This window comes from Oryzias latipes, chromosome 4, assembly GCF_053564925.1.
Source record: "Oryzias latipes strain Hd-rR chromosome 4, Olatipes_Hd-rR_3.1".
Lineage (NCBI taxonomy): Eukaryota > Metazoa > Chordata > Actinopteri > Beloniformes > Adrianichthyidae > Oryzias > Oryzias latipes.
The window spans coordinates 19,757,501-19,769,963 of NC_136240.1; the positions used below are offsets into that span (position 1 = coordinate 19,757,501).

General features: G+C 39.7%; 1 protein-coding gene across 3 annotated transcripts in view; it reads right to left on the bottom strand.

Annotated features, from left to right (window-relative positions):
* The window catches only part of ddah1 (dimethylarginine dimethylaminohydrolase 1), a 91,919-nt gene that overhangs the window by 62,980 nt on the left and 16,476 nt on the right, over window positions 1-12,463 (bottom strand). The gene's annotated exons all lie outside the window — the stretch shown is intronic.

Genomic DNA, 12,463 nt, shown 5'->3' on the forward strand with positions numbered 1-12,463 from the left:
AAAGTTGATTTCCCTTTTGCTTCAAATCTCGACCTCTCCGAGGTTGCCAAGTGCAGATGAAGGCTGCCACACTGTCAGCTCAACAATTGGGCAATTTTTTAACACTAATTTCCTTTAATTTGTAGTTTATGAAACACAGTTTTTATAAAGTTCTGCGGAGAAAACAAGAAGCAATGCTCAGCATCTGCTGCCAGGTAAAACATGCATGGAGGATAATCACCTGATAAAATAACCTGACAGGTTTGAAATATTATTAAGCATTTGACTTGCACTGGATGGGATTTTAATGGCCACATCTGTGTATATTTGCACAATTATTTTTGTCAATTTAAAGCATTTCCGATAAATATCTCCAACTGAGACGTATTTATTCATTGTGTCCATCATCGCAAACTCTCCTATCGAGTTATGGTATTTAAAAGTCTTTATGAACATTCGGAAGCAAAAGAAATCAGCGTGGGCTCAAGCAATACTTTGGCCACAAACTGACAGCGATATTCCTTAATTCTTTCCAGAAGGAAAGCAAAAACACTTTAAGTCACTGACACTGAATTGTCTAGATAAACGAGGAAAAGAAAAAACATTATCACCATCTCCACAAGCAGAACTTGGAGCCCTTCCCAATGCTGTTGATGTCTTTTTCCAAGTGTGGTGCCAACAAAATACATCATCTCCTCCACCTCAGAAGCCTCCAAATCCTCCCGTGCCTCTTCACTAGATTCACATCTTTTTGCTTGAAAAACTAAATAAGAATGGATGAACAATAACAAACAGGTCTCTTATGTAACCACCAGCACCTATGCAATGGTCCATGCTCATGTGTATGTCCCTGAACACAGAAACCCCATGCCCCATCTGTCAACGCATGAGTGTTCGCATACACAAAATAAATCTGTTGTATAGCGTGAGGTGTTTTTACAGGGATAGAAAAGTATTCAGCTGAAAATAAAAGCAGGTGAGGAGATGACGAAACTGGAAGAAAAACAGGCTTTCAACAATGTCCAAATCTTTGGAAGAACATTTTGACATCATACAGTATGTGATGTACCGCTAAGGAGCCACAGTCAATCACATTTGTGTAAGATTTGGTGTGGAGGAAAAAAGAAATCTGAAAAAATGATTAGTTACCTAAGCAAACTGGGTCAGCGATGACCCAGGTGTGTTCTTCTTCCAAGTAAAAAGATAGTGGTTTGATCCCAAGCCCTACTATGTGTCAAAATGTCCTTAGGCAAAACACTGAACCCTATATTGCTCTATTTGTTGCGCAGCAGTGCATCAAAGTTAACACAAAAGTGTTACAAGGTTCAGAAGGAAATACTCCAATGTCATGGTTTTATATGAACAGGCCCCCAAAGAGCTGGTCAGTTGTGTACAAGGCTATAGGTACATATAAGACAAGGTTTGCTTTCATACCGCACTGTTGAGTTTGAATGGGAGCAGAACAGTTGCTTTAAACGCTTCAACATCAGATATTACAAGCAGAATTATTCCATATATAAGGTGCTCCAAATTATATTATGATGTGTGTGTTGCACAGCTTGCTAGGAGTAACCTTCTTGGAAAAAAGCATAATTTAGGAGAATTTGGGATCACTTGTTAGGTCCTCATTTAAGTTCAAACATGCTAAACGAAGTGGACTGTCAAAGTAAAACCACACTCCAATATGGACCAAACATCATGGGTTGAGTGCTTCAGTTTATGAAAAAGCTGGCAAGCTCGGTGGGTTTTCATGCAAACAACTAAGGGTTGGTAAAATGTAGAGAACACAAATCTTTTCTTCGTAGCGATTGGCTAACTGGTTCATTATAAGGTTGGCCGGTTTCGCTTGTGACTGTTTGTTTGATAAACTTATGAGTGGCGTTTATACTTTTCAAGCTTGAAGCAATTGTCTTCAGTGTTTTAGTGGTTTGGTATTTTATTTATAGCAATAAATATAGGGATCTTTGAGAGTCTGTTTATTTATCTTTACATTGGTGCAAAAAAGTATTTAGTCAGCCACCAATTGTGCAAACTCTCCCACTTAAAAAGATCAGAGAGCCCTGGTATTTTCATCATAGGTGTACCTCAACTAGTAGATGCAAAACGAGAAATAAAACCCAGAAAATCACAATGTCTGATTTTTAAAGAATTTATTTGTAAATTATCGTGGACAATGAGTATTTGGTCAATAACAAAAGTTAAGCTCAATATTTGTTATATACCCTTTGTTGGCATTGACAGCAGTCAAACATTTTCTTAACCCTTGTGCTATCCAAGGCACTTCTGTACCTCAAGACAGTGCGCTGAACCTTTTCTCTTCAATGATGTGTGATCTTCACTGGTATCCATGGATTACATGAAATCCTCTCCACCTTTGTCATGGTATGGATAACATGTCAATGTAAGGGTGGGGTAATTTTGACCCCACAAGATAGTACAAGGGTTAAGTCTTTGCAAGGTTTTCAAAAACTGTTGCTGGTATTTTGGCCCATTTTTCCATGCAGATCTCCTATAGAGCAGTGATGTTTTAGAGCTGTCGCTGGGCAACATGGACCTTCAACTCCCTCCAAAGATTTCCTATGGGGTTGAGATCTAGAGACTGGCTAACCCACTCCAGGACCTTGAAATGCTTCTTACGAAAGCACTCCTTTATTACCTGGGCAGTGTATTTGGGATCATTGTCATGCTGAAAGACCCAGCCATGTTCATCTTCAATGCCTTTGCTGATGAAAGGAAGTTTTCACTCAAAATCTGACGATACATGGCCCCATTCATTCTTTCCTTTAAACTTATCAGTCGTTCTGGTCCCTGTGCTGAAATACATTCCCAAGGCATGAGGTTTCCACCCCTATGCTTTACAGTAGGTATAGTGTTCTTTGGATGCAACTCAATGGAATAGAATGAGTTAGTGTCAAGTCATCAGCTTGTGTCATTTTTCGCAGTAATTGGAACGATTTCCTTCAGATGGTGACCAATGTGCCCAGAGGAATTAAAAAATTGCTATAAAGTATACACCGGCCTTTAGAGGGTTAACCAGTGATCCAAATATGTTTTTAATATGCCTGTTGATATGCTTACAAGTTATATTTTGATCAAATTCAACAAAAAAGTGCAGATTACTTCAGCGATTGAGCTCACTGTAACTGCTTAGGCTTATCAGTCAGTTTCTGCCACTTTACAAAATTTGTACGAAAAAAAGCAGAATGACAAACTTTCACCACCATCAAAGGTTTACAGTGATCATGTCTTATGCAGTTTTGCATAATTCACTTTTACATCCAAAACATGCCTACTACAATGACCTACAATAGAAAAAGACAGTACATTTGCACATTTAAAAATGTGCGGGCTTGTTTAATCAGTCGGTTATATGCAAATAGTTTGGACAGTGATACATTCCTGCTTTCTCTGTGGGGGCTGTGTGCATGACCGAGGAGAAAAAAAATCAGCGTGTGTATTCAGAGTTATCCTTTGCGTGAGAACAGACTGAGAGCATACATCACACCCTGATGTGACAGCCGAGAGCAGACAATTGAGGCAAAACACACCTCCTAGGCCAGCCTGGCTCTCCCACCTGGTCCCATCTACCATACTTTTCCTATGAATGCAGACAAATAAGCTTACGATCACGTATTTGCACAGTTTATTTTTATTTGTAGTTATGATTTTAAACACCTTTTAGACATATAGTTGCTGGGTGTAGTCGATACTGCTGCAAATAGGACTCATTCAGGTTTATGTGATTGCAAGGCGCTCAGGACACATAATCACATAATCTAATCACAAGATCTTATATAATGTTTGAATTGTGTATGTTCACATAAGAAAAGTGCAATGGATTTCTTTGTAGGAGGGAACAAGACATCACCAATAAACGTTTTGGGTACATCCACTATCTTTCATGTAATGTCAAATAGATGGTGCTTGGCGTCATTACCCTATACCCAGTGTGACCAGCAAACAGAGGTTTGTGTGAACTACATTTGGCTCCGCAAGCAATCTATCTAGACTTTGTTGAAGAAATTAGCAGGGATCCAGGGATTTCAGTCTTCCTTTTATGAAACACGGGTAGGCTCTAATTTATAAATGAAAAAGTAGAAAAAAACAGTTAGCAACAAAATCTAATAGGACCATAGTCGGAAAAAGAGTTATCATTACAGCACCAATACAAGCACTAAGCAGCAATCATAATGTCATGTCAGTAACTATATATTCTGGTGTAGATGTAGTAGCCATTGATTTTTGATGGAGAGGCTATACCCTTTTTGTGGCTTTATACTATCATTCTTCAGTCTAATCATCTGTGTTGTTTGTGCTGATATGACCTACATTAACTCAAACCTGTTCGGCCCAGACTTTCGAATCTCTTCTGCCAAGTCGAAAGGATTAGATAAACCCAACAGATTGCTTATTTTCAAAGTCCTTTCCAAGAATTTCTTGATAGCGCTATGGGGGCAGCACATAAAACGCAAAAAACAAAGTGCCCTGCTACTGTACAAATGCGCACATTTCAAGAAGGTGCAAGAGATCCAACAGACAAGCTTTCTCCATGGGGCCTCCAGCCTCATCCTGACACTCTGACAACATTTTGGCACCTAGTCGATACATACCGTCTCTTGCTGACTCACTGTCGGGTGGAAACTAGACACCTGAGTCTCACCTCCGGTTTCTGCAGAACTCATGTTTGTGTGAACGGAGACGTGCCTAATTGCTAAATCAGGCTTACATCTGATTTTCTGAAGCCCAGAAAGTTGTAAGGGGTTTACGTAACACCGGATAAGTCTGCTTTATTTTACAGAAATTCAAGTAGAAGTGTTGAACATCTCATTGCAGCTGAATACAAACCTCAAAAGGTTTGAAAATGAAAAAAAACAGGAATTTTTGAAGTTCCTGATGGTAATAATTACTATTTCCCTGTTCATAACTGTCAACGCAGAATTAAACATTCTTGGCAGCAGTATAAGTAAGACTACTATATCACTGAACAGTATAAAACCAATGGTTTTCCCCATCTTAGTTCACTTTTAAGCCAGGCTGTGTGTTTTTCAACAGTTTGTTTCTTAGTTGTGCATTTTTGTTAAAAGTAAAAGTTTTGATATCTGAAGCAGCCAAACAAGCCAGCACTGGTAAACCTGAAAACAAGGATCTTAGGTCACTTGCAAGTGAACTCTGGTGTGGTTTTAGGTACTGTCTAGCACAGAGAGTAAACTATGTACTGTTCGGTAGAATCAAAAATAGATCAAAGGCATAAATCTATTGATCTTTGAATTACCAAAAATTTGAAAAATGTCTTGTTGGTAAACATGAATAAGAAGCCAAATGATTTCGTTTTGAAGGCACCCATAAATTTGTGATACAACTTTTTACCTTAATAGTTTAATAAAGTTCATAATGTCTGCATTATTTACTGACTTCTTAAGGTTCTTCTATTATCAGAAACGGTTGTTTTTTTTTTTTTATTGTTTTTTTTTCCCCCCATACATGTTTCAACGGATTTCTTGCGTCTTCGTCAGAGTCATTATCAGATGGTAGTGATGTGACATATATAAAAAACAGATGATTGTGACTGAGGTGAAGTCACCTGTCAAAACTTGACAGGCTACTCCGCTCCTTAATGTCCGTTTTCTGCTGGAGGATGTTGCTACAGGAATGAGAAAGCAGGAAGGCCCCCTCATCCCGGTTAATGGAAGTGTTGGCTAGCTTTCGCTTTTTTTCCCTTAATGTTTACTGGTGTAAATAATATTGTATTTGTAAATACAAGTGGGAGAAGCCCTTTTAAGAAAAAGAAAAACACAAAAAGCAGAAAAAGAACTTAACTGCCGTACATCTTTTATGACTTTCAATATTTGTTTTAAAATAAACCATGTATTAAACGGTAAAGGTAAAAAAGGAGTATACTTCAAAACCTGTCTAGGATGTACCCACCTCTGCTCAACAGTGGTTGGGATCAGTCCCATAGGGTCATAAGATGGTTGGATACTGGTACTTAGTTCTATTCTACCTTGATTAAATCCTAAAGCACTTTAATAATAATAATAATGGATTGGCTTTATCTGCGCTTTTCAAGTCTCTCAAAGCGCTTACGTTGTGTCCATTATTCATTCACTCCTCGTTCATACTTGGTGATGGTAACTACTGATGTAGCCACAGCTGCCCTGGGGCAGACTGACAGAGGCGTGGCTGCCAGTTCGCGCCTACGGCCCCTCTGACCATCACCGGGATCATTCATACGCATTCACACACCAGTGGAGCCACACTGGAGGCACGGAGGGTGAAGTGTCTTGGCCAAGGACACAACGACAGTTGGCTGGGGGGGAGTGGGGATTGAACCGCCGACCCTTCAATCATTAGACGACCCGCTCAACCGCCTGAGCCACTGCCGCCCACTGTTACTTTACAGTAACAATTCCCATTTACCCATGAACAAACATTTACAGACCGGTGGTAGCAGTGCTGCCATGCAAGGCATTTGCCAGAGCACAAGGTGCAATGTGGGGTTCTGTGTTTTCCCAAGGACATTTCTACAAATAGGAAGATAAAGCAGGAAACAAACCTGCAATCAGGGGTTGACTGCCCAATAGAGCACAGAAAGTTTTTAAATCTAAGGAGTAAGTTTCAGAACTAAAAAAAATTCACTTTCATCAAAGATGATGAATGAGCTTCAGAAAAAAACCCAAAGGAGATGTTCAAAGACAGAATTTATGGGGAGTGGACAAAACAAAAATATGTTTAGTTTCAAGGGAGTTACTGAATGAATGTCTTTTGATTTCCCATCATATGATGGCAGAACAAGCAACTTTGCTCAGATATACCAATAAATCAAAAAAGCAAAGCAGTCTTTAGGAAAATAAGATAACAGGATGAGCAAAGCCAAGAGAAAATACATACAACGTTCTGTTTGATAAATGAAATGCATTGAAAGACCTTAAACCATTAAGGAAATAAGACAAAACTTCATGGGATGTAAATATTATTTGTACTTCAAGTAGTTAATATTGTTAATAAATTGCTATTCCCAGGGTTTAGTCTAGACTTTGCAGTAAGATAAAAATCAATTCCATGTCAACAACAATGTTTTTAATATTAGTGGTGGACGTGGTTTTCCGCTTAAGTCATTCCTAAGATCTAGACTGTTCTTCTGCTACATAAATGAAGCCTCTGGAGTATGAGTATGAGCTGGAGCGTGTGGTAGAAACACATAACTTAATACTCCTGTCGGGAAGATCATTTGGAAATGGTGTAAGTTCTGAGAATTGAGTAGGAACTTTTTTCTTTGTCTCAGCAGTGCACCTGGGGCTTGAAATGACAGAATCGGGGGGAAAAGAAGGTCTGAGTAAAGTTTCAACTGTGGATGTTGCTATGTTTATTTATGTGTCTGTGAATCTGAAAACTCTGCACGTGTCTGCTTTAGTCTTTTTTGGCTTTCATGTTAAGAACTTGCTCATCATTAACCCAATACTGACACAAACCTCACATTCCCAAAGCAAAATAAGGCCAAGAGGGGAAAAGTTAAAATCGGGCCCCAAATCTGCTGTGATTTGAGATTTTCATAAAGTCAAGTGTAGCTGACACGGAAGGTCTCAAGCTGCAGATGAAACGTATGATAAAATAATAACAGTTGACTTTTCCTCAGTTGAATTTAAATTCTTGCCAAATTGTCTTTTTTGTCGTGATATAATTGGTTGACCCCAACGTGTCTTCAGCTTACTTCACTCTTGATGTGGCTCCAAGTTGCCTGCAGCACTGCGAAGTTTCACACGGAACCAGCGAGCCAAAAACCAAAACAGTTTCAACTGAGCTCTTTCAACGCAGGCCTGATACCCGGCTTTCTCGCCATGTCTGGATACTCGCTGCTTGATCGTGTGCAGAATCAGATTATTTCAGCTAGCATGAGCTCATTGCATAGAGGACCGTTAGGTAGTCTAATCCAGGCCTCCTTTGATGTTCTGTCAATTTAAACTGCTAAATGGGCAAGAAAGCAATCGCGCCAACCTGCTGGCGATGATTCAAAGCAGGATTGGAAAGGCATTCTGACAGGCTGACACCTGCTGACCCTCTCCAGAGGCCAACATGTTTCAACTTCTCAGTTACATTTACCGAAAGGTTCCCCTCAACAAAAACTAGGGACACGTCTGCATGTTAGTATCTAATTAAAAGCAAACAGGTCATTCCTTCTTGTTGTCTACTGGATCTGAAAATATTGTTTCAATCAAATTTTTTATCCTTCAAAAATTTTAAAAGAATCCTTAAAAATGATTTAAAATGTTAAAAGACAGAAAAACTGTAAGCAATATGCTTTTCCCATCAGCTTCAAGGATCTCGGGGTGGTTGATTGCACCTAATCGATTGACTTTTAAGGAAATTCCCCACTTAAGACACAATAAACGTAACCCCTCTGTATGGTTAGGGCCATGTTGTTCTATAAGTATAGTGAAAACGTTTCTTCTCATTCCCAATTTCTGTTGTATTCTGGATCAAAATGACTCTGAAACTTTGGTTTTTGAACACATCGTTTTAAAGTGGTGGGTTGTTATTTGGATCAAGTTATGCTGCACCAAGTTATGCAGCCACCATAGACACACTCCAACACAAACCGATGAACCCACTTGGGGGAGTGGTGAAACCTATCAAAGAATGAAGACTTTAAGTTTAGATATCCTGATTCAACTACAAGACAATGGTCACCTGGATGAATAAGAACCTTCACCAACATGGACTCAACCACAATCCTGGGTTTATACCTATGCCTCTTCATTCAAAAGTAAAAAATTTAACCACAAAAAGTCCATTTTTGGAGATTTAATATTTATAAATCATGCCCTTGTAGAAATACCGTACATTCAAGATTGTACACGTTATTTACATGTGTACAAAACTATTTCATTTTATATCACCCAACATGATTCACACAAACTAAAGATAAGTTACGGGAGTGACTTCATGAGAGTCAATTCAATATCTGTTATGAAGTCCCACGTCACAAATAAGCTCGTCCTAAAGCGTTACACAAAGAACATTAGACAGAGCTTTATAAATTAGGATTGCTATAATTAAACTCAGTTCAAATCATACTAGTAAATCCTGATTATTGTCATTGTATGCTGACGTCTTAACCTACAGTGAGCAACAGAATACATTAAAGGATTTCTTGGTGTGATCTCCGTACTGGGCAGACCAAATATGACAGTTGAGAGGAAATGTTCCTCTAAATGGACGAATAGAAAGTAACCTCCAGCATAACTTGGCATCTGAGAGGACAGGGACATTAACTTTAAACTAAGAAAAAATAAAAACATCTGTAGTAAGACAAATAGTGAGGTCGGCAACTGCAGCAATATGAGAAGATTAGCAGATAAATGAACACAAAATCCCTTGAACATGTGTTGTAAAACAAAAGAAATAAGTTAGTCGTGGCAGCAGTTATGGACCATTAAGCAGATGAGCACAAACATCAGCAAACATAACTTGTAAGACAAAAAGGACAAGTTCCAGTTCCACATTCCAGTGTTTGCTTTCCGGGTTACAGCATTTAAGAGGCTGCAACAATTAGACGCCGTTTGCTCAGATGTCCCAAGAGAAAAGCAGAAGACAAAAACTGTTTTAATGAAAGCCCCAAGGATGTTTGTTATATTGTTGTTTGTTTGTTAGCATACCAGACTTTGTGATTTAGCAAAGGCTGTAAGAGTTGTTACGGTGGCTGAAAAAGTTGGCCTTTAGACTGACAGCAGTCCCTCTACAAGACATCAAATATTTCAGCCACAGGGAATATTTGATGTCTTGACACAAGTATTGACACAGGTGAAAATGCTTTCTATCTCTTAGGGATTAGTAGCTTGCGCAGACAGAAAACAAGAGCTAACGATGAGACATGAATTTGATTAAAGAGAAGAGTGCAACATGAAAGCCTTACTTGAAATGAATTTTGACTGAAATCTACTGTGTTTACAGACTTTGGGGAAAGCAACACAAACAATCATAACATTATATTTGTTTGGAGGATAGTAAGCAGCTATATATCAGCTTTATGTCAGCAACACAGAACCGAGTGGGCTTCATTACATTGCCTAGAGCAGGGGTCGGGAACCTATGGCTCGCGAGCCATATATGGCTCTTTTGATGGTCACATGTGGCTCGCAGACAAATCTTTAATTATAGTTTTTTTTTTCATTAGACCAGTCCTTCTCGGGCGCGATGCGATGCCAGAGGCGCGCAGTAGTAGCGGTGCTTAGAGAGAAATCTGCGCCAGCGCTATCAGTTACTATTATCTATTATTTCACAGAGTTTGTACCAGCTGGAAACCTGTGAATTACCGTGCCTAAAACTGCGCGCTCCCGTCTCTGAGAACAGTGTTGCCAGATCTGAGTGACAGTTTCCAGCCCAAACTCATCGTAAAACCCGCCCACCTCAATAAAAACAAGCCCAAATCTCAACCTAGCAAAAACCTAATGTTGAACGTAAAAGTATAGCCGTAGCCTAATAAAAAATGACGCAATAATAATAAATTATTATATAATAAGTCTGTTATAATAAATTTTTTTATAAAATAAGTACAGAAAATCCAGTTATAGGTTTCTCGTATCGTGTACTCTAGATGGCTTTTGATGGCGCCCCCCTCTTTCTGCCACTGCCAGTTGCTGGACCACAGCGTATGTCAATCAGCGGTGGGCTGGTGACTGGTGGATTAGAGGGGGCGGGGCCTACCTGGGTGCGCGTTGGCTGAACGTTCTCCTCCGGCTGAGTGTATAAGCAGGCTGCGCTATTTTTGTTCGAGCTGTAACCATTCTGACAAGGTTAATAAAAGCCAATAAAAGCCCTGCATCATCTCCATCTTTTGGAAATGAACCCAAACGGCAGAATAGGGTTCTGACTCTGCAGAGGCTCTGGGAGTTTTAAAACAGCGTCAATTATTCGCTGATTTTTGTTATTCACGGGGGGGGGGGGGGGGGGGGGGAACTAAACAGGGGGATTACTGTAATGTTTCATATATTCACAATGCTTTTTTTAGGCTATATATTAATTAGTATACTTTTACTTAATATTTTAAATAATAAGAAAAATAATAATAATGACAATAAAACCGCTAAATATTTTGAAAAGCAGCCCAAATTTTATAGACCCGCCCAATGCCAATTTTACCCGCCCAACATAACCAAAAGAAGCCCAATTGGGCGGAAACCCGCCCAATCTGGCAACACTGTCTGAGAAAGAGCGCGCATATGCGGGGACGAGATGTGTGAGGAAGGAAGCAGAGGGTGGGGCTGAGGGGTTGTGGGGACAGGCAGCAGGTGAATCGCTCAGGGATTGTAAAAACGTAAAACCCGCTGCCCGTCACTCACTGCAGCGTGTGAGTGTGTGTTTGGCTCTGCGTCTACATGTGAGCAGTCTTTGTCACATCTACAGAACATTCAGACAGACGATCACGTTTAAAGTCTCAACGCCTGCATGAAGCAGAAACTCACCACGTATCAACCAGACTAGACCATCAGCAAAACTACCACGAGAAATACTCATCATTTATTAGCAACAGCATAACCATGTTATTAAAAAGAATCCACAGACTTATTGTACTTTAAAAATGTTGAAATTAAATCAAATGCACACATTCACTTGTATATTTAGTTTTAAACAAATTGTCGCGGACTGAGTTGGATGGCTGTTGGGCCGCGTTAAAAGTTCTGGGGTTCATTGAAGGCATCAAGCAGAGATCTGATTGGCCCTCAGTTCTGTCGCTCAGCCTGTTGTTAGGTAGTTTGGACCAATGGGGTTCAGCTATGGGCCGAATAAGGGAAATGGGAGGGCTGCAGCGGGAGCAGGGGAATATAAAGTTGGGAGAAGCGCTCTCGTGTCGGCGGGAGAGATTCAGGAGTTGCTGAATTAATTGAACGGCGTTTGTTGTGGTCTGCAGTAATCGGAATAAAGAAATTTAAAAGAGGTTAAGTCTCCGTGCCTCAGTGTGGGGAAGGGACACTACATTACTGTATGGCTCTTTGGAAATTACATTTCAAAATATGTGGCATTTATGGCTCTCTTGGCCAAAAAGGTTCCCGACCCCTGGCCTAGAGACTTGTACATTGTGGAGATTACAAACTGAAGTAGTATTTGGGTTGACTACCCCAAAAGATCAGTTCAGTACTATAAATATATAATACATGCATTTTCATACATAGATCCATTGTATTCTACGCATTTTTATGAAGACTTTTCTTAATACTACACCTAAACTCAGACATTAATAGGATCTATTGTAAATTTGGACATGCAAAGAGTAATATCACAAATTCCTCTTTACCTTGTGCTATCCTAGGCACTTTAACATTGGGAGGTGGGTCACTTAGACCCCAGAAGACAGTGTGCTAAACCTTTTTTCTTCAATGATTTGTGATCTTCACTGGTGTCCATGGATTACATGAAATCTTTCCACCTTTATCCCCCTTTGTCATGGTAGGGAGAACACGTCAATGTAAGGGTGGGGTCATCTAAGATA